Source organism: Rosa rugosa, chromosome 5 (assembly GCF_958449725.1).
Source record: "Rosa rugosa chromosome 5, drRosRugo1.1, whole genome shotgun sequence".
In the NCBI taxonomy this organism is placed as follows: Eukaryota; Viridiplantae; Streptophyta; class Magnoliopsida; order Rosales; family Rosaceae; genus Rosa; species Rosa rugosa.
In genome coordinates, this window is record NC_084824.1 from 857,342 (window position 1) to 865,561 (window position 8,220).

Genomic DNA, 8,220 nt, shown 5'->3' on the forward strand with positions numbered 1-8,220 from the left:
TCAAGCTCCCTCTGACCCGCGACGCGACCCGACGACCCGAGAAAAAGACCCGGTAGGAACTCCTCCGTCCGACCATATCTCGCGGCGGACCACCGGCGTTCGCTTCGTCTCGACGACGCCGACGTGCCTCTGGCCACGGATCATCCATGCACGGACTGTGGAGAGAGATTCGAAGCTTGAAAGGTTTGAACTTTCCGGCGATGCTTCTGCAATTTCCGGCGACCTTCGGGGTTGTGTGAGGTAGGAAAACTAACCCTCTCCTTACGCTCTACGTGCTGGTATAAGTGGTTCTCGAATTCGATTAAGTTTTGATGAATTTGTGTTTTGGGTGATTTCGGGTATCGACGGACCGCCGTCCATGGCGGCGATTCCAGGCTTCTAATTTCGTTTCTGGCGTCTTGGAAAACCAGTTGAGGTGCGGGGAAGCTTGGTTCCTTGAATTGGCGTTCGGGGATGCTTTGGTCCTTGCTGCACTTCGGACTAGGATGCGCTCTGCCCTCTGTTCGAAATTCACCAAGCACAGTGGCTGCAAGTTTGCTTGCTCACGATATCTGTTAGCTCAGATTAAGCTACTCTGATTGTCAAAGGTAAAATTCGAGTTCTTGGGGTGAAACTGAGCTTTTGGTGATTTATTGCCGAATGGTTGGATGGGAGTTGAATTGGATGTTTGATTTAGAATTGGTTTATACTTATGTGTTGGCTGGGAATGGAATGATGTTGTGATTGTGATTTTGGACCAAGTACATGCTGTGATGTTTGCTGGGATTGAACTATAGATTTAATCCTTGCTTGTGTTAGTTTTGAATGGTGAAGTTGTTCTTGTTACTACTTAATTGTGGAAAGAAATTGGGTCGGGAAGACACCACATGTAACAATAAAAAGAGATGGGTATTATTAACGAAATGCTCAACCCGGGATTTGAAGAAAATGGTATAAGTACTGTTTCCGGTAAGAATCCGGAGTTAATGGGTGCCCTTAGCAGTTTTGGGCACACTTAATGAAAAATGGAAGGAAGTCAAAATGGTTAATTTTGTGATTGGTCAATTTGGTCAAACTTTGGTCAACCCTGGTCAAACAAAGAAAGTGGGTTGGACGATTAGATAATCGTCGATATATTAATTAAGTGTTTAACGGACCATTAACGATTATTATGTCGGAATCTAGGACTCCAGTTACCCGAGGAACGGAAGGTTCGTGAATTTCGGACGACTTCGGAATCCAGGTAGGGGATTCGGGGCCTTTCTCGGTTAGTAGTTTTCCCGTTTTATATAAAGTGAAGCATGATGCATGTTAAATTATATGGTATGGTTATGTTTAAATGCAATGCATACTAACCATTCCGTGAGAGATATCGTTGATGGCTTGAGAGCGAAGGGTGGCTCTGACTTCCTTGGGTTCGATCCCCAAAACCTCCGGAGGGTTAGCTACACCGGTCGGACGGTGCGCGATCGTAATGACGACCCGATTCCGTGTGTGTAGCTAGGTAGCGGACGCTCTCGCTACGCTTACCTGGTTATGAATTGATTTGAGGTAAGGTCGTGTAGTTGGTCTATGGGACCGGCCATCAGGTATTGTTTTGGGCCCGTATTTACTTGAAGTTCATGCATCGTATTTTATATCGGAAAATCATTTAAGTCATCGTTCTTAAAGAAAATGCATTTACATATGTTTTTATACTGGCGCCACAAAAGTTTATTTAAAGGTTTTCAAATCTAGCCGGGGTGAAGCCCCTGTTGAGCAGCGAGGACGAAAGCTCACCCCTACAACAGTGTGGATGCAGGTACTGTGCACTGGTGACGGGATTGACGGACGGAGCGGGTGTGCGGAGTCAACTTCGGTAAACGGTTGTAATGGGAACAGGTTTCGAAGTTTAATTCCATTTCTTGATTGTTTAGTGTTATCTCAGAAGTAGTTGATTGATCATTTATTATAAATTCGATTCTCGGATATGTCGATTATTTCTTGACTCCTTGTTGACTCAAGCTCTAGACGAACAAATATTTGAAATAAAAGTTTTCAAGTTTTCACCTCAATATTATTTTAGACGTTTTCGCTGTGCGGTTTACGAAAAAATTATTTATTAAAATGCCTTGCGGGGTTCTGGAATGTAAATCGAACCTTCGGTTTATGTTTCGGGGTCTCGCGGCACTGTGACGTGCTCAAGCTGGTGAGGTGCAGTTTGGGGCGTTACAACACTTATGATCTTTCTCATCTTAGTAAGAATAGCCTATGTGAATTGGTGTCTAGAAAGGGGACAACGTTCATAACAGGTTATTGAATCCAGAAGTGCGTACAAATGGGCCTCAACCACTATGTGGGAGTAGTTCATGCCAAAATGGATTCTGCCTCTTTTGTTCGCCCTCCCCCACCTGGCCATTTCAGTAAGGTTGCCCAAAGGATTTGAAAGAAAGTTTGTGTCTAGGCGACTATACTTGGGCCGCACGTCTAAACCTTGATTCACAGTGTCTTATTGAATTCAGCTACTTTCAATTCAGACTTCCAGAAGCCATTGGGAAGTCAAGCGCAAACCCTTATCAAAAGGTTTACGTTAACTGCCCGAAACATAAGACCTCCAGTTACAGACCGCACTCGCGTGCAGACTGTCGTGGTCTTTTAGAAGAATTAGTAATTCAAAGATTTTCTCTCCACACGCCATCAACAGAGATGACGACCGAACGAGGAGAAGGTCAACAGCCCACTACTGAGGGCGAGGCAGTTCTCACCGCCCAGCCTAATGAGGCCGGAAAAGCGTCTGATACCACCAGGGTGGCTGAGGACGAGGTGAGAGCGGATGTTTTTGTACCCATCCCTATCCCAGAAAACACCAGCCTGGAAGCGCAACTTAACATCATGCGAAAAAACAATAGTACATTCTGGGCAAAGACGGCTAAAAGATTTGAGGAGCAGCGACGGATGTCCAACAATCTAATAACGAAAGTCCAGCTGGAGATGGAGCGCAATGCGGAGCTGTTGCAAGGGTATATAGACCACACGTCACGACAAGCCCAGGAGCAACATGAACAGCTCGTGACCTTGATAAATGCCCAAGCTGCGCAGACTAAGGTCGTTCTCACAGAAGTCGCGGCTATTCGCAGTGAGGGATCCAATACCGCGATCCAAGTTGCCATGCAAAAAACTGAGATGGATCAGGCAAGAGATGTCCCGAATAAGGTGTTAGGGGACCCCAATGCTATTCTAGGGTCCCTCGGCCAGCCTACAGGGTCAGGCAAGTACATACCACCAAATGCTCGAGAAAAAGCAAGCGGCGGCAGTACAGCCACATCCGTTACTGCTGTATCAGTCAGAGGTAAAGAAACTACTGTGGCAACGGGCGGGAAGAACAACGCCGCGTCATCAGTCACGCAAGGAACCAGGACTTTGAAAATCAATGAAGGGGCCTCTGTTGGTCATAGCCTGTTTCCCCAATATGACAGCGACGGAGTTGAATACGTGCACCACGATCCACGTCCAGCAAGCCATTATGGTATCGACCGGGTTGAAAGTCCAGCGAAGGTCACCACAGCCACAAAGGGTCAGCCAGCAGTGGGTTTTATGTCGCAGACGTCAACCCAACACAAAATGACCCATGGAGGCGGCATATCTTTGGTTAATCAGGCTTCACAGGCGCCACCGCTGATCTGGCCAGTTGATGATACAGTGGTTCACCCACCTCCTCCTGATCCAAGATATAAGGAGAGAGGAGGTAGAAGCAATGATCAGGGCCGCGAACCAGAGGCCTAACCTGGAGGAGGCCTACCAGGGGCCCTTCCCACCGCATATTACACAGACACCTTATCCTAGGGGATATAAGAACATTACGTTCTCTACTTTCTCGGGAGAGGAAGTCGAAAATGCCGCGGCCCATTTGGTTAGGTTTCGAGTACAGTGTGGCCAATACCAGAACGATGACAATCTGAAGTGTAACATCTTCGCTACTTCTTTATCGGGGTCTGCCTTCACCTGGTTCACTAAGCTGCAACCGGGATCAGTTGCAAGTTGGCCCGCGATGGAGAAGCTGTTCAAGGAAACCTTCGGGACTATCGAGCCGGAAGTAGATCTGGCTTCACTCACTCAGATGGCTCAGCAGCCAACTGAATCCGCTGTCATGTACCTTCAGCGCTTTCAGATCCAGAAAGGAAAGTTGAACGTGATTCTACCGGAGAAAGAACTGGTAAAGTTGGCAATCAAAGGCTTAGAGCCCCGCCAACGCAAAAAACAGCATGGAAGCATGTTCAACTCTATGGGGGAACTGATCACAGAAGTAGGGAGCTTTGAGCATCTCCTCAGGGAAATGGACGCCATGAGAAACTCATCCAAAGGAACATACATGCCTGGGAAGCATAGAACTGTGGCTGCGCTCAGCCATCAATCAAGTTCCTATGATCCTTACTATAGGAGCGAGGAATCCGGCCTGGCAGAGGCTGACGAGTCTGAAGAAGACGAGATAGTTGCGCTGGAACTCACCGGGAAAAAGGCTTCAACGTTAAAGCAACTGAAACTGTGCAAAGAGCCAGTGAAGCTCAAGTCGGTGGTTTTCACCAAACCAGAGTTTGCAAGTTATACTTACGACGCGAACAAAGCGCATGAAATCTTGGATGAAATGATCGCCGCAAGGATGGTGAAAACTGACTTCGGCCCATTTCCCAAACCAGAGCAGCTAAGGGGGAAGAAATACTGCAAACTCCATAATATGTGGAATCATAATACAGCCGATTGTGTTAAGCTGAAGGATCAGATCCAAATCTGGTTAAATAACGGTAGTTTGCAAGTAGAGGCACCGAAAACAGCAGCAGCGTTGGTGGACCTAGATCCCTTCCCAGATACCGGCATCAACATGGTGGACGTGGCATGGGGTGAAAAAGATCAGCAGAATCAAAGTCCAGACAATGCGGCTAAGGATTTGAAAAGGGTTGGAGACAAAGTCATGAAGCGGGAATCCAAGACTCGTTTACCCATCGTCCTATGCTCTCGGTGCAAGGAAGAATGTGACACTCAAGCCCTAGATGAGGAAACATCCCAGACTGTCCGCTTTGGATCTCTGCCGCCAATACGGTTAGTATCATCCTCTAGAAACTTCCAACCATGCAGCCCAAGAGTATACAGTGGTTCAGAAACTCTTTCTCCAAGGGACTCAAACTTATTCAAAAAGTTGAAGACTGCGAGGGAAGAAGAGCAAGTAGATAAGCGGCAAGGGGTTTTAACCAGACCTTACATTCCGCCAGTGTCGACGTCCTCCATCAAAGAAGGGAGATGGTATACACAGAAGAAGGGCAAGGCGGTGGAGATGAGCTCTTCAAGGAAGAGAAAACTCCAGCGAAGGTTTGGAGAAGCAAAGCGAACCTTGGAAGCACTAGATCAAGGACTGATCAAACCATCGCAATTACTAAAATCTCCAGAAGAGTATCAGAGACAAGTGGAGGCACTGGCCTCCAAGAGATTCGTTTCCCCGCGAGTTCAGAAACAGCAGCCCGAAGTATTGCGTGAAGAGCAAAAGCCACGGGCCCCCAAGAGCAGCGCTCAGGAGAAGTCCCTGGTTCCCGCAAGGCGGGAACCGCCGCCAGCTCGTAAAGTCAATGTTTGGCGGAGAATATCTCACGAAGGAAGAAATAGCGAGCCTTCAATCTTTGACAGGCTGGGGGGCAAAGACAATCGGTCCGCAACTGTGCAGTGGAGGCCTAAGAAAGTTCAAAGTTTGGTGGTCGCTCTCCCAGAGGAAGTGCCAACGGCGAAACAAATTTCAGAGTCGTTGAACCAGGTTCCCATGGTACAGGAGCACGAACAAGCCAAGGCGGTAATCCCCGCAGAGGAATCATTGGTTGCTTTCATGGCTAAACAGTTCAACACCGAAATCTCAGCAGATGAACCCAAGCTCAATCTTGATGATGACATGGACGAGACAGAAATGGTGGATACCTCTTGCAATATGGTTTATGTGCTCCCTGCTAAATATGCTTTACCAGTCGCTGCGCAGGAATGTTTAGAAACTGACGCGATTGGAGAACAGCAGTTGCAGATCACTTCAGCCGCAACAACGCAGGTGAAAAAAGCAGTGTTCCTTGAGACTGAAGATGCTAACAACAAGGGTTTGTTCATGAGCTTCACAAGACCCACACCCGCCATGGTGCAACACATGCGACCTTTGTATATCACAGCAGAAATGAATGGGACTAAGGTCAATAAGATAATGGTTGATACCGGCGCGGCTGTGAATGTCATTACTACCAGAACCATGCATCTACTAGGGATCAAGAAAGAGAAGATCCAATCCACTTCCCTTACGCTAAAGAACTTCGCGGGGACTGTGACCAAAACATTGGGTTTGATTTTCCTACGAGTCAAGGTGGGTCCAGCAGAAGGGGTTTACGCTTTCTTTGTTACAGATTGCTATGCGGCATATAGCGCAATTATGGGCCGCGACTGGATCCACAGGAGTTATTGTGTCCCATCCACCCTTCATCAAGAGCTGATCATATGGGACAGAGTCGCGGACAAGGCAGAAATTGTAAAGCAGACCCGCGCCCTTTTTCGGTGTCCGCCAACTACTTGGACGCAAGGTATTACCTAGAACCAATCTCTCCTTTACAAGTCGTTGGTATTGATGATAAGGGCCGCCCCACAGGGGTGACGACCTCTGAATTGGCACAATGGGGGCTCGCGGTCGCAAAAAACGACCTCGAAAAGCCTGGATATGCGGTGCCATCTCCAAGTGCTGATTAATGGATCACGAACTCATGGAGGAAGAGGTGGAGGCCGTCCATTCCTTGTATGAGAGGCTATCCTCATACTTGTTGGAAAAAGAGGCCTATGATCGAGTCGCGACTTTAGAAATTGTTAATGAAGAGTTCACGGACCAAGAAGAGGAGGAAGAAGAGATTCAGCTTGCTCCAGCGGCATTGGATGACACACCTCCGAAGGTTAGGGACCCTACTGAAAAGGTCAATCTGGGAACAACTGATGAGCCTATAGAAGTGGCTATCAGCACTTACTTAGAGCCTAGCGAGAAACAGAGGCTCGTCGAATTATTGCTGGAATTCAAGGACTGCTTCGCGGAAAAATACGAGGACATGCCAGGCCTATCACCAGACTTGGTATGCCACCAACTACCAACGCTGCCTGATAAGAGGCCTGTGAAGCAAGAGCCGCGAAGAATGAACTCGGAGACCCAAGTTCTGGTCAAAGAGGAAGTCGAAAAGATGTACAAGTCGGGCATTATTAGGGTAGCTAAGTACAATAAGTGGCTGTCCAATATAGTGCCTGTTCGCAAGAAGAATGGCAAGATGAGGATCTGCGTAGATTACAGAGATCTTAATTTGGCTACACCTAAAGACGTCTACCCCATGCCTGTTGCAGACATGTTGGTAGATGCAGTTGCAGGGCATGAACTGTTGTCTTTCATGGATGGTACAGCGGGATATCACCAGATTCCGGTCATGGAAGAAGATAGACACAAGACCGCATTCCGCTGCCCTGGGTTTACAGGAGTTTTTGAATATGTGGTCATGCCTTTTGGACTGAAGAATGCGGGAGCAACATATCAGAGAGCCATGAACTTGATCTTCCACGACATACTTGGAAAGATCTTAGAGGTTTACATTGATGACGTCGTCGTGAAGTCTAAGAAAAGTGGAGATCACTTCACGGATCTCAGAAAAGTTTTCGAGCGCATGCAGCTACACAAGCTCAAGATGAATCCCGCCAAGTGCGTTTTTGGAGTTCAGGCAGGAGATTTCCTGGGATTCATTGTCCATCAAAGAGGCATTGAGGTCCCTGAGGATAAAGCAAACGCGGTTATCAATGCATCTCCCCCGCGAACGAAGAAAGAGTTACAGCGACTACTGGGTAGGATCAACTTTTTGCGACGATTCATTTCTAACTCTTCAGGCAAAATCCATCCGTTTTCACCACTGTTGAAGTTGCAAGGACAGAATGAGTTTGTGTGGGAACCTAAACATCAAGAGGCTTTCGACAAAATCAAGGCCTATCTGGTGAGCCCGCCAGTGCTTGTTCCTCCTAGAGCGGGATTTCCATTAAAGTTGTATGTTTCAGCAGCTGAGGCTTCTATTGGCAGCCTCCTCGCTCAGGATGATGCAAATGGTGTTGAACATGCCATCTTTTACCTCAGTAGGACACTCACAGATTGCGAAACAAGGTACACTCCAATGGAAAAGCTGTGTCTTACATTATACTTCTCAGCATGCAAGTTGCGGCATTACATGTTGT

The 8,220-nt window shown here is 47.5% G+C and overlaps 1 long non-coding RNA gene across 1 annotated transcript; it reads left to right on the top strand.

The window, feature by feature from the left end:
• Nucleotides 1-1,612, top strand: LOC133710944 (uncharacterized). Its single transcript, XR_009846969.1, has 2 exons — nt 1-587; nt 1,165-1,612. It is a non-coding gene; the product is annotated as an uncharacterized LOC133710944 (long non-coding RNA).
• Nucleotides 1,613-8,220: the final 6,608 nt, after the last annotated feature.